This window comes from Schistocerca serialis, chromosome 1 (assembly GCF_023864345.2).
Source record: "Schistocerca serialis cubense isolate TAMUIC-IGC-003099 chromosome 1, iqSchSeri2.2, whole genome shotgun sequence".
Taxonomy (NCBI): domain Eukaryota; kingdom Metazoa; phylum Arthropoda; class Insecta; order Orthoptera; family Acrididae; genus Schistocerca; species Schistocerca serialis.
Window position 1 is genome coordinate 1,040,950,891 of NC_064638.1, and position 14,774 is coordinate 1,040,965,664.

A 14,774-nucleotide genomic window follows, 5' to 3' on the forward strand; every position below is an offset into this window, starting at 1 on the left:
TCTAATCCTGCCTCGGGCATGAATGTGTGTGATGTCCTTAGATTAGTTAGGTTTAAGTAGTTCCAAGTCTAGGTGACTGGTGACCCCAGATTTTAAGTCCCAAAGTGCTTAGAGCCCTTTGAAATATTTTTGAAACCTCTGTTCAGCTCATCTTCCTCCAAAAATACTGAGTTAGCTGTCTGCAGACTAGGTGGTGGCTTGATCTTGACTTCTTCTGAACTAAAACTGTCCTTGCTTCTATTTGCTTCCCGTACATAAGACAAACAACGTCATATAAAACAATGTACCTGATCCAGTTCTTCACCATTTACCAAAGGCTCAAACACACAGAAAACAATTAGCCTACAGATCAGCACCTGCGTCCACCCACACCAGCTTCCCCGTACTTTTCGGTATTATATCCTGTGTTTTTGCCTGGACCAATTGAATACGCAGTTCGGATGACTGTTCCTTGCCTAGAGGTGTGCCACGTGGCAGTTTCCTTTTGCCCGTAAAACTGAGCTGGAACAATACACCATCCCGTTCTACTATGCGGCCCATCTAGATCGTTTTTGATGTATCGTTTAATCAGGAAATTTAGCAGACGTATGTCGGGTAGTAACCGCAAAACCTAGTGGGCGATTCCGCACAGGCTCGAAAGTCTTTTTCTCCCAACTCACAAACCAATCGTAGCAGAACTGACTAAGTAGACACTACACTCCATATACACTACTTATCATACATTACTTACCCTACAATGAAGTGCATACGTACGACCCAATATCCAGTAAAAACTTACACAAACTTCTTATTACATAGTTGGATAAATAAGCGTCCGCCACATAACGAATAGAGGTGTCCCGTTCTCACATTTATTGGGAACGTTACGCAGTGATAACATCGCACCGTTTCCCTTTTAACATAGGGGTACGAGCATTACCGTGAGTCCACGCTCCTTGCTTATGAGGAAACCTGAATGGATATTCCCGACTAGAGCGTCCAAACTGCTTACAACTTTGACATTGTGGTTTCTTATAATACCGCTGAATGTCACATCTATAACATAAAACCCCCACAATGAAGAATAATTTTGTTTCTCTTTGCTTGGTTGCCCTGTCTGGCTCAGCAAAACCTGCCGCAGCTGCCACTATTTTGTTCAAGTTTCTTGGTATCTCCATGTGAACCTTAAGCGACATATTCACTGGTAGGTACCACAAAAGTACATGAAGTATCCTTTCCTCTGCATTTTGCAAGAAGTCTTTATTGGCGCTGTCGCCATCAGTCAATGCTTACGTATCGATACTGATTATCTTGAAAACTAATTTCCCATGTTATTGAACTACCTCATTAACCTTTTCACTACAACATTAAAATGTATTTCTCTTTCTCTGAAGTTGTACTAATCTTGTCTGTAAGTACTGCAGGGACTGAGCATCCTGTAACTACCCGTACCGTACGACATTATGCCACAGCATCCACTGATAACCCTAACCGAGCCATACTTAACAACTTTTCGTCAATCCAGTTCTCTATCTGTGGCGGTATCCAAATTATTCCCCAGATCTACCGGGAAATGAGGCTACCAAAGAGGATACACTAACATCAAGGACATGTAGCGAAACGCTAGGAAATGACGTTTCCCTTCTTTCCTCGCTTAACTTCTCTAATCGTCCATACAATTCCACATCGTTACCTCATACCTTAGCTAGCTGATTCAGCAAATAAATAATCGCTACGTGCGCTGACACATTAACATTGGATTTAGGTGACGTGGAATTAGGGCAGCTTGATAGCGTAGTTCAAAAACAAGGGAAATTTTATGTTCAAATGGTTCAAATGGCTCTGAGCATATGGGACTTAACTTATAAGGTCATCAGTCCCCTAGAACTTAGAACCACTTAAACCTAACTAACCTAAGAACATCACACACATCCATGCCCGAAGCAGGATTAAAACCTGCGACCGTAGCGGTCGCGCGGCTCCAGAGTGTAGCGCCTAGAACCGCACGGCCACCCCGGCCGGCGGGAAATTTTAAGTAACATTGTAAATTTTATCAGGTTAATCAGCGTTAATAAGCATGAAGTGACTGATAACTGAGTAAAATCGCTACTAGCTATTAGTTACCTGCATGCAACTAACTACCCCGAATCACCAGGACACCAACTTCGAAGTATTATTCAACTACCCACTCTTATTTAGCATGAAAAGACTGATTTAATAACACGAAACACTACTGTAAACGTAAGATCGCTTGAGGCCAGAGTACCCTTGAATAGGACTTGCATAACACCAAATATCTTTTTGAAAGAGCAGGAATAATGAATACAAAACAAATCAACGTGACCCTACAGGGGAAATCGAACTACCGACGTAAGGCTTTACGATACACGATATTCGACCTTTAATAGTTATGACAACAGCTGTTTATGTGTAACAGACGACTGAGTAAAATCGCTACCAGCTGCTGCTTGCCGCCGGCCGGGGTGGTCGAGCGGTTCTAGGCGCTACAGTCCTGAACCGCGCGACCGCTACGCTTGCAGGTTCGAATCCTGCCTTGGGCACTGATGTGTGTGATGTCCTTAGTTTAGTTAGGTTTAGGTAGTTCTAAGTTCTAGAGAACTGATGAGCCATTTGAACCATTTTTTGCTGCTGGCCTGCCTGCTACTAGCTACCCGAAATCACCAAGACACCAACTAGCAATGTATTACTACACTACCAACGTTTATATCTAAGTGATCATTACGCCAGTTACATGTGTAAGGAATTGATTCATATAAGAAAATATAGCTGTTCACAAGAAACATGAATCAACCACAGATTCAATAACAAGATCGGTACTGAATCAACATAAAAACCACTGAGTATGGAGTAAATCCACGGCTGTACCAAGGTTTTAAATTGCTTCTAAGTTTTGCTCAATCACACCCACTGCACATACTGATATGAACCGGCTTGCTTTCTGGCACAGTATTCACCTCTGCACACCCTTCGTCCAATACAAAATATTCAGTTAGCACGCCCTCATGTGCAATAGCGGCAACAAGCCGTAACTGAACGTTCACAACTTCCGGCCGAAGTGAACTACAATCGACTTCACTTAATGCAGCGTTGGATGTAACACTCTCTACTTGAGCGCCCGCGATCGCGCGCGCGCACACACACACACGCACACACACACACACACACACACACACACACACAATAGGACCAGAATACCAACATTAACTTAAAACCACTCCACTGGTATTTTTCTCCCTGCGTTCTGTTAAAGCTGCTCCTCATCTTACTGTAATAGCATATCTGCATGTTTGCGACTGGAGAAAACTGCGACCACTCCAACAGGCTGGTGGTGTTGATACAATGCATATTTTGGCTTCCCACAGAAGTGCTCTCTTTGTTGTCTCTCAAGCAACTGCTGTCACTCTCCATCCAAAGGAAATGCGGGAAACCACCTTACGAGCCCATAAAACTTAAAGTCGGCCGCCCTCTGTCAGTCAACCATCTAACCCTCCAACAGCTCTTGTTTTGAGACCAAGTGTAGTGGTTTCAGGGAGAACGTAACGATCTATTACTTCTCTGATGTTTGTATGCAGATTGAAGCAATGTATGAATATTTTTGACTAGGACTGGATTCGAACTTGGGTCTCTTGCTCACTACCTCACTCTAGCACATCAGCTTTGAACAATTACAAGGACTACCATAGCACACCTCCATCCTCAATCCAAATTCGCGCTCACCAGCATTGCAGACGCTCTTTAGTTATACTGGAATAGCACTTCTGCATCGAACGGAATGGGGGATCCTACCTGAAACCCACGCGTAGGCGCTTTTAAACAAATGAAACTACGAGTATATGATTCCAGAGACTTTTTCGAGTCTCAAACGTCTGTGATGCATGTATGTGGTGTCTGTTCCGGCGATGAAGGCCATTCATCCCATCAATGCCAATGCACACAAAGCTTAAACTCTTATGGGAATCGGAAAGATTTCACCTGTAATGAGGCTAAAGAGCAGGAACACTACGTCAATAGCGTAAGGTATATGTTGACAAATTTGGTCTGATTAGAAGTGTGCTAGGGCAGTCCGCACAGTTGTAGTGATCACTGTGTGTGGATGGCACAGTGGTCAGCGCATTTGCCTCATAAGAAGCAGACCCGAGTTCGAGTCCCAATCTGGCACAAATTTTCAACTTCCCCCAACGATATAGATAAATGCCTGCCGCCAGCTGATGCCTTTAATTCCTTTGTGTCTTGATCTGTGATGCATAGATGTAGACGGAAGTGAGCAATGTAAATTTACACCAAGACCAGTATTTGAGCGAAGGTCTGCTGTGACTAGGCACATGCGTTAGCCACTACACCACCCTGGCACAGCAGCAATACAGTTGGACAGCCTCTGCAATGCTTTTCGATTTTAAGAGGAATACCATGTGGGCTGAGGCATGAAAGGGCATCTCAATTAAGGAGGGAGGCTTGCTAGGGTAGTCCATGCAGTTGTGCAAAGCTTTTGCGACAGGGTTAGCGCATCTGTCTAGCGCGCAGGAGATCAAGGTTCGAATCCTCGTCTTGTTAACAGATTTTCATTTGTGGCTTTCAGTCTGCGTACATACATCATATAGTTTCGATTGATTATTAGTTAGTTGTTGGAGAGTGTTGTAGGCGTAGATGATGAAGAAAACCAGATGTTGTCAAAGTTCTTTATTGTTAACCACATACACACTTAGAGGAGCATGCACGCAGTACCCAGATAACAGGTGACTGTTGCTGAACTCTGCATCCAGGCATGACTGTCTAGACGCATCACTGTGAGCGGCCTTGGCTACCAAAGCATTCCAAGCAGCCAGCTGTTGCTGGGTCATGGTGGCGTGACAGCATCCAAGCTCAGGTGACCGGAGATAGACAAGTCGGTGACCAGTGTAGCGGGAGATGGCAGTGACTTCTGGATGATGTATCCACCACTAGTGGTTGGGCCACTGCGTCTGGTGGTGTCCTCCAGTGGCACAGGCCTGGGTGGACCCCAGTTCATACCATGGAACATCAGGCAGCAGTAGTACCTTCAGCTAGCAGTCTCGTAGAAATGGTGCGAGAGTAAACGTGACTTGATGGATGAACCGTCAGGCAGTGGTTGTTGATTCAAAGTCTGGCTGCTTGAATAGTAGCTGCACCAGAAGAATGTTGGTAACCCTGCATGAAAGACCGAATCTGAGCAAGCACCTATGCATGGTCCATCCAGGCGGGTGACCTACGTGGCTGGCCCCAGGGCTTTGATAATGCAGAAGATATAGCTGCCACTTACTTGAGTGCCACTGAAACATGCTGAAGGATTGTCATTGCCTGGAGAAATGAATCGCTTTCGACGAAGCTGTCAGTATGGCAAAATGCTGCATCAATTGGCTGCAACCCATATGACGTTAGGCTCCTACTTTGGCCCATAGTGTTGCTGTTCAATTTTCTGAAATTATTTGTTATATTCATCTCTACCAAGATCGGCACAGTATCAATTTCATAGCTTAGCTGGCCATATCAAGATCATCAACGACACCGTTGTTGTTTCTGCTGTCACTATCGTCCAGAATGGAGCGTATGGGAAAATATTAGCAGGGCGATAAATGTTGATAAAACATACACAGTGTCTAGTTCGAATGATTCAGCATGTAATTAGTACTTCAGCATTAAATGTCAGGGCGACTCACCACTGAACATGATGACAAGTAGACCAACAGTAGATATCAACAGTTACGGTGCATGCAGTCGGTTTGCCAGTCGTAGCGGTCGGAGGTGAGGTGGGGTTGGGATGGGACAAGGGAAGGAGGAAGGGGCAGACGCTCTGGCCTGCAGACGGCAAAGCTCAGTTTAATTAACGGTCAATTACTGCGGCCCCGTTGTCGCGGGAATTGCTCCGAGGAGAGTAATTTGCCGGATGACACATAAATACTACATTTCATTCTAGCAGTCATTCTAGTAGGTGACAAACGGTTAAAGAGTTTTATTACTTCATAACCAATGCCAAGGTTGATTACTTCGCTGTCTTTTTCCCTTCAACCTCTGGAAAACTAAATATTTACCAAGAGATACCTTACTACTTTTTCAGTTGTAACAGTTTCCATTTTTAAACTTATATTTTCAGTATAAAAAATTGTTCAAATGGCTATGAGCACTATGGGACTTAACATCTGAGGTCATCAGTCCCCTAGAACGTAGAACTGCTTAAACCTAACTAACCTAATGACATCACACACATCCATGCCCGAGGCAGGATTCGAACCCACGACCTTAGCGGTCGCGCGGTTCCAGACTGAGCGCCTAGAACCTCTCGGCCTCCACAGCCGCCTTTTCAGTATCGATAGTTTACTTAAACTGTGCTGTTAATCATATAAGTGTAACACAGGGAAAGTGCAATAGAAGTATTGTCCAGCGCCGCTTCATGATCGTACCTTCATTAACTGCACCAAGTTCTTTGCTCGCTCTTCAATGCTGTGTCTCGCCATACTGACTGCCATCTCATGACGATAGTGTTCCTTTTTAAATCATTAGCCTTTCTATTATCCACAACCTAGTTAGGCGCTCTGATAATTTTTAAAACGAGACTTATGGTACACTCGGCTAACTCATTGAATGCTATTATAAAAGTTGTTCTCATCTCATATTTCTTCAGTTAAATATTCCCGGATTCTGAAACACTCCCTTTGTCTTCCTATGATTCTCCACATATAGCTTTTGTCACTGGCCTTTATGGTAATACTTCACATTCTAGTTTCTCTTTATCCTCTAATTTCCTAAGAGCTTTTGTACGGAAAATCGTATTGATAGTGATTTATTGGTATCTGTTTTTTTGGCATATTATGCCGTTTCGCTGACGCTTGGGCTCAGAAACATGTCTAGCAAGGAAAGAAAGACTAGTATGTTAATTTTGGCTGGATGATCCCGATGATCTGTTCAAACCCATTCGGAAAGGTTTATAATTCCTCCACGTATAGTAAACCATTTTCGCATGGTGTACGTGACTGAATTGTAAGTGAAGGGTGTAAGTGCAACGTGATGTCAAGTTGATAACAGAAGGAACAGAGTGAAAAAGGGCAGTGTCGGCACATGGCCTAGTTTACTGGAATGGTACGAAGAGGACCTCCGGTTTCAATGTCCCAATCTGACGACTTCACTAACGACTAGGTGACATGCCCTGATTTCATGAGATTGTATAGTTGGGGATGGGATTGGAACAAAATCTGATGGTGAGGAACTCTCATATTCAAAGGTTTTCGTCACCATGATTTGAATGTCTCCCTTCGTGATATCGCATTCTGGGAAACGTATGTCGAGTCATGGATATTGGAAACTGCGAAGACACGAAGTGAACACCAGTGCCATTGAGAAAAACTAAAGCAGTTGTTATAAGAAATACGGAGAATCAGCAGGAAAGTGTACCTATATGAAGATCGTTGTCAGCGTAACTATATTTTTCTTTCTCTGCAGAATGTCACTGAATGAAAAATATTTTAAGCCCAGTTGACCAAGAGGAGAAGAGTCTCTAAAGGTTTCGAGGCAACTTGATGAAATCGTCTAATCACTCAGGAATTACGAAAGACGTTGTCACGTGATTGGACTGGCATGGTTCGAAAGGACAGAGGTAGGGCATAGACTGGTTAGCGATTTCTGACTGTAATTGTATTTATTGAGACACCTAAATGTGAACGTTTCATGTGCCAGTGTTACGCATCTTCTGAGTAGATTGGACGGAGTTGGGAAGTAGGAGGCTTCTCGAGGAATCCTATCAACAAGTTGGAAAATGAGCGGAAAACGGTTCCGTTAACGAAATGGGGCGATATGTAGAAACACACAATGCTACCTTATGCCCTCGCGAAGACTTAAGTTTCATTTTAAAATATATCGAACTATTAGAGACTGATGGCTAACTCTAAGATACTTGAAAAGTGGGAATATAGGTTGGTTAATGACGAGATAAACGTGTTTATAGTCATCGTCTGTTGACTTATTGTACATGACCGGCAGCAGAATGACGTAGCCAACTTGTATACCGAACTAATTTTACGGAACTTAGGCTGATATCATGCAGTTGTTAAGAAGTTGTGTCTATTAACATGTAATCTGGAACAGCGAGATGCCACAGATCTCTCTAATGAGAGCGAATGTCACCTAACCTAAGCCAACATCTCTGTTCCTTCCTCCATTTCCACACTCTCGATTCTACCAGACCCCTGAGCTCTCTCTTGCCCCTTTCTAGTCGACATCTCACTTACTGAATAACTTTTGGATAGAACAGCACCCCAACCCCACATCTTCATTTTCATTTGCTACCATTGTGGCACATGCTGGGATCGACATACATGGACTCGTTCGGATCAGTGTCCGCATATTTACTTTACTCCATACTATTAACCACACCATCGCTACCTGTGTTTTTGTAAATGCCGTAATCAATTGCTGTTGGTTAGTTCATTTTTTTCAATCACGTACACTTTATTTGGAAACAACAAAAACTAAAAGGTGACAATAAACTAAGAAGTGTTCCATGGCTGAAGGTCTTAATGACAACAAATTCAAAACTATTTCTCGGCTGAAGGCCCCAGTAGTGATAATATAAAACTGTTTCACGGCTGAAGGCCTGAATAGCAATCTTAAGAACCAGTTAAACTATTTCAACCTGCAGTTATTACGATATTTTTAAAAGAACACTCATCAAAATGTCACTGCTAGAATACAATTGCCTAATTAAAATTTTAAGGCAAGTAACACCCACCGCTGAAAGCCTTAATGACAACAAATTCAACTGTTTCTCGGCTGAAGGCCCCAATAGTAATAATTTAAATACTGTTTCACGTCTGAAGGCATGAATAACAATCTCATAAGAACCAGTTCACTTCTTCCACTTGCAATTACAGTTATTAATTAAAAAAAATTATCAAATCTTATCTGACCAAACCAAGGAGAGAGGGGGGGGGGGGGGGGGGGCAGGTGCTGACGTTGCTCCAAGAATCAACCTGGGAAAATCCCTCAAAACTTCGCAAGCGATGAGACAGGCAGCCAAGAGTTGCATTCACTTCACGAGATGGCAACTCAGACTAGTGGCATTTGAAACGCATGACCAATAATCATTTGCGGAATGTACCTTACGTCCGATGACTAATGCAACGATGGAATAATACACCCAAGCAGGAACCGGCGATCAGCACTCCAGCGTTTAGAGCATCCGGAAGCAGAAAGGAACCACTACTACCAGAGTAGGAAAATAAAGAAAACACACCACCCGCCCCACAAATACAGGAAGCTGTCGAACTACACACCTTACCGGACAGCGGCGGCAAGGCGAGGAAAAGTACACTGCTGTAACATACCCCCAGGGCAGGTAACTGGGGCGTTAGCGGCCACTAGGCAAGAAAAATACCACTGGTTAAACTTCACAAATAACAGCATGTAGAATGCAACAGTTAATAATAATAAGTGGAGGAAGACTAAGTAGGTTCGCCTTCCCTAAACGCTCCTCTCGCTGCTCTTCGTCTCGGCGACACTGCGAGCAGCAACACGCAAGCAAATGGCGAGATCTCACAGTGGTGGAGGTTTCACTACTTGAATTAAGGTCCACTCAACTTAAGCTTCCTGGGTCTGGTTGACAACAAGGTTGTACCCTTCGCAACTCCAGCCCTTCCATCCGGCAATACATGCGTGCCGCCAGTAGTCCAGGCGCATTCCGGCGCTGTGCGGACCTGGCTGCACGTCCGTCCCCAAACGAACTGCCGACTCACACCACATGGAAACACCACAACGTCGCCCCAAAGATAGAATCACCGTTACGAGATATCGATAATCGCCGCTGCTGCCACTAGCGGACAGACAACGCTTGCAAACTGAGTGGCGCCAATGAACACAAGAAGACGGCGACGACCATAACTACACCAACTGAACGATGCCAACCTAGCAATAGCACCAATGCGAGCCGTTACACCATCGCTACCTGTGTTTTGTAAATAAAATACTTACAAAAAGTAATCAACGTTCATTATAATGCAACCTTATTTGTTATTAATTTTCCCTGCAAGAACTATGTACAGTACTTTTTAACATCATTCGAATGGGGAGGTTCTCAACGTCATAATACCTACACCACCAAAACGATCATTTTAGACAGTGTTCCTGGGTGCATTAAGTGTTCTCACCTCTCCTGATATGACGGTATGTCCGGCATTGTCAAACATGATCTTTTTGGTGGTCCAGATGTGGGAAGGCACAAAGTTGCATGGACGTACTGAGCTCCAAATCTTTCAACTTTGTGCACTCGCCAGTCGGCATTACTGTGACTCTGTTCTCCTTGCCCATGTGCGTCTTCCCGTTGATACACGAGTTCACTGGGCCGTCACTTCATTTTTGTGGATGACAAAGTGCGACAGTATCTGACAGTGCAGATGAATGAGCTCTTCCATCGAGATCATGTTCGGCGAATGGACAGGCCTGCCCATTCCTCAGATTTCAGTCCCACCGAGTATGTGTGGAATGGGTTGGGGAGATGTATTGCAACTCGTCCACGTGTACCAACGACAATTGAGCAGTTGCTAACCACGCTGTTGGGGGAGTGGAACACTCTACCACAGGAAATCCCTACCAACTTCGTGGTCCTCATGGGATCATGTTGCAGGGCATGCACTGCCCTGCGTGATGATCACACATTCTATTCAGATTACTGTTTCACTTTTCGCTATCTACAGGGTACCATCATGAATCGCTTTGATCTCGGTGTAATTACTGTCTTTGAATAAAAATGTCATTTATGTCCATATCATTCCATATTTCTTTCAGTTACCGTCTGTATGTACTGTACTGTAGCAGTTCCTTCTATATATGGTCCACATCAGTGTACATGATAGTTTCCTTGTAGTGCACGCTGTGCTCCACAGCTCCACATTTCTTACTCTTCAGCCGGCCGTTGTGGCCGAGCGGTTCTAGGCGCTTCAGTCTGGAACCGTGTGACCGCTACGGTCGCAGGTTCGAATCCTGCCTCGGGCATGGCCGTGTGTGATGTCCTTAGGTTCTCACTCCGTCTTCAGGCCACAAGTGGCCCATCGGGACCATCCGACCGCCGTGTCATCCTCAACTGAGGATGCGGATAGGAGGGACGTGTGGTCAGCACACCGCTCTCCCGGTCGTTATGATGGTTTTCTTTGACCGGAGCCGCTACTGTTCAGTCGAGTAGCTCCTCAATTGGCATCACGAGGCTCCGTGTGCCCCGAAAGATGTCCTTAGGTTAGTTAGGTTTAAGTAGTTCTAAGTTCTAGGGGACTGATGACCTCAGATGTTAAGTCCCATAGTGCTCAGAGCCATTTGAACCATTTTGAACCTTACTCTTTAACTAGATATCCAACAGCAGTAACTCATCATTCACTACGAACCGCTGGAGCAGCCAGAGGATGAAACACAGGGCCGGACAGGCAGTGGCAGGTATATAAACACCTCACTCCCCCATATCCACCAAGCCACCAGATGGCCAGGTCATCCTTGCACCTGATGACGAAAACAGATTCGATGTTGCTCTCTTTAGTCTCGCCCTACACACACGTATGATTTTGTTATAAAATGTACGAGTAAAAAGAGAAAATCCCAGTGGGAAACGCATAAGAGCACCCACTGTCAACATGTGTCTCGTGAATTTTAGTCATTGCTTGTGGTACCCTCTGCTGCTCAAGGACGTCCTCATAATTCGCAATGAAAGATCCAAATGGAGTTTATTATCATGGTGATAACATCAGTACAAAATTTTACAGCTGAAGTAGGCATTTTGGTAAATGAGTTAATGAAATATGTAAACGGAAATACTACATCGTTCAGTCAGACATGCGTAATACACATGTGCCTAATTCATCGAAATTTTTAAGGTACACGAATCGCGCGTAATCGAACTTCTCAGAGTTTTCGTAGTAGAGAAAGTATTTCTTTTTGATTCCGACAGTAGCAATTATAATCTAATTAATATCTGTGTTTGCGTTGAGAAATATGTAATATGGTACTAAAAAGAATGCCAAGTTGTTGGAAAGGCAATGTTTGAACGACTATGTTGCAACTAAAGAACAGCCGGTTTTGCCTCCATTTTTGACGGCAGAGCTGCACGCAACACGACCACTGCCTCGCGTATTCACAAAATATCGTCTGACGTGGTGCATGGTTTCTCACCGGTAGACTGAAGCCTTTTGTCGTCCAGGTGGGCACTGGCATTTAATCTGCACTTTATAACTGTTACTGTTTTGATGACTTTAAGCATATTTAATTACTTGCTGACCATGTGTAACCCAATAGTATATATTGTTAAGTTTCAGGCAGCTAATTTCATATTTGGCCTCTCTCCAACGCGTAATATGGATAACTCAGCTTGATTTGCAATAATCTCAGAACACAATTAAGGATGTTTCACTGAATAATCATATCGCTACCTACCTTGGAGTCTAATCATCATCACAGTAACGAATGCACTGTAGACAGGTGTAATCTTACTGTACGACTATCCCTCTGCAAAAGGTGCTACTTCTACGATGATTTACAGTCACCATCACAGAAAGAGCATTTAAACTTCATTCTTTCAGAAGCTTTTTTGCTATTACTGTTGTGAATTTACTTTGTAATAATTAATGTTAATGTTCTACATGCAAGCTGTGAACGTAGCTCAGTGGCTGCTATCTTTAAATTTTGCACTTGCGTATTAATGAAAATTAAATAACTTGAAAGTGTGTGAAATTAGTTTCAAGGTCAATGTCAGCAAATAAGTTAGCAATGTGAGCAGTGAATTTAAGACAAATACAAATAGATTTGAAGCTGTCTTTCCTAGCTCCATTATTAACCTTCGTTGCAGCTGTGATAATGTTCCATTGTCTTGATTTCGAAAATTTTGTACCACCCCTTGGCAGTATACATTTACATATTATCGACTTAAACAGTGAAAACGAAAAGGATTTGGTTTTCGATTTTCAGATAATGAATTAGAAGAGAATTTTTAAATAACCGTTTCCATCCCTGGCGTATGAAGTTTGGAATGTAATATTGAGTACAGTTGTACCCTCTTAGATTTAATAAATGTTCTCGCCATTTTTTGTGGCAGCTGTGGTGGTGCTGTAGGTGAAGATTGCCGAATGATCAGTGGCTAGGCTTTCCATGTCTCCATTGAGATGGAATTAATTTATTATCACCACGTTGATTGCGGTATCCATTATCCTTGATGTAGCGTGGTCTCCAACCTCCATCATAGGTTAACGATGGATAATCTTGCTTCCCAATGCCCGCAATTTTCGGAGACGACTTTACTAAACAAATTTCGCTGCCAATTCAACTTTCACTCGAATAAGCGCAGTTTTATCACTAAAAAAATAATTACACCGCCAGACCTGACACAGCTACGTCTGTAACGAGGGTATCTTGCCTGCGACCGTCCTCTTTTCATTATTTCCGCACAACTCTGCGACAAGATCCTCCACATATCCGCTGGTTGAAAACATATAGCGGATCCCTGACTTTATTACTATCTTTGTCAGACGTGGAATACATATCCTAAGAAGCTCTGAATATTACAGTCGCTATAACTATTGCAAACACTCATTAACATATTCTTTAAATGACACTTACCAATTCCTTTTCTTGTAATAGTTAGTCAGAGACATTAACACTGAATAATCGATATCACCAATATCGATTTCTTTTGTTACAGTCTAATGCAGAAAGCATGACAAATTTTAACCCAAATGTGGGCTGATATACTACAATTGTAATCACTGGTTACCGAGCATTTTTATAGATAACAATGTATCACGGAGCTGACTGGACAAGAGGGAACAGTATTTGTTTTCAAACTTCTCCTAAACAAAAGCTGAAGCGAAAGATTTAATGTTTTTTTTAATCCTTTGAAAATATGCTACCCGTGAGAGTGGACAATTCTGAGAAAATTCAATAAGGATCGTCAGTTTTCAAATTAGATCCAAAAAGGTGTTGCCTGGTGAAAACGTAATACAGAAATTAAGTGTCTCTTTGATCTGGAGATACAAGTGAATCATTGTAGGAACAGATGTATAGTTTCTGTCAATAGTTGAATATCAGTTTACGTAACACACCGCAGCTTATAGAGGACTGTAGCCAGTGATGTCGAACAGAGAACTAGGATTGGTAACGGACTGAAACACCATCAAATATCAAATCATTAATTTTCGTACAGGAAAGTTAATGCATATAATTTGTCTTCCTGAAATGTTTGTCAGTTTAAAATCTGGTTTCGAAATTACTGTCTTACCATTAAATAGTCCATCTGAAATGTCTCGCTGTCTTCAGGTCTCTTCCACGCACACATAATTTTTTATGTCTGTTAAACCAAGTTTATGTAACGATTAAAAAACGGTATGTGCAAAATCCCTTTCGTCACTTCCCCACCCACCCCGTCCCCCTCAACCCCCAGGTCAATGTTGTCCTATTATTGATCTTCTTTCCCTTTTCCTAAGACGGAAATCCACTCTAATCACAACTAATTATCGCCTCTCTTAACATTATGAATAATTTCTTTTATCTCGTCATACCCTCTTTTAATCTCTTCATCACTGTTGGAGTTGGTAGGGTTGTTCTACGATACTAGGTGCTGCTTTCGTGTCTATTTTGACAACTATAATGTGATCACTATGCTGTACAGTAGCTTACCTGCCTTCGTAATTCTCTGTTCATTATTTGGTTTACTCGCGCATTACCTCTGTGTGAAATTGTGTTTATAGCCCTGTGCTGAGCTGACCATAACTCGTGTCCTTTCTGCCACCACACTTCAGTAA

General features: G+C 43.0%; 1 protein-coding gene across 6 annotated transcripts in view; it reads left to right on the forward strand.

Moving 5' to 3' along the window:
• The window catches only part of LOC126414581 (parathyroid hormone/parathyroid hormone-related peptide receptor-like), a 776,049-nt gene that overhangs the window by 700,044 nt on the left and 61,231 nt on the right, over nucleotides 1–14,774 (forward strand). The gene's annotated exons all lie outside the window — the stretch shown is intronic.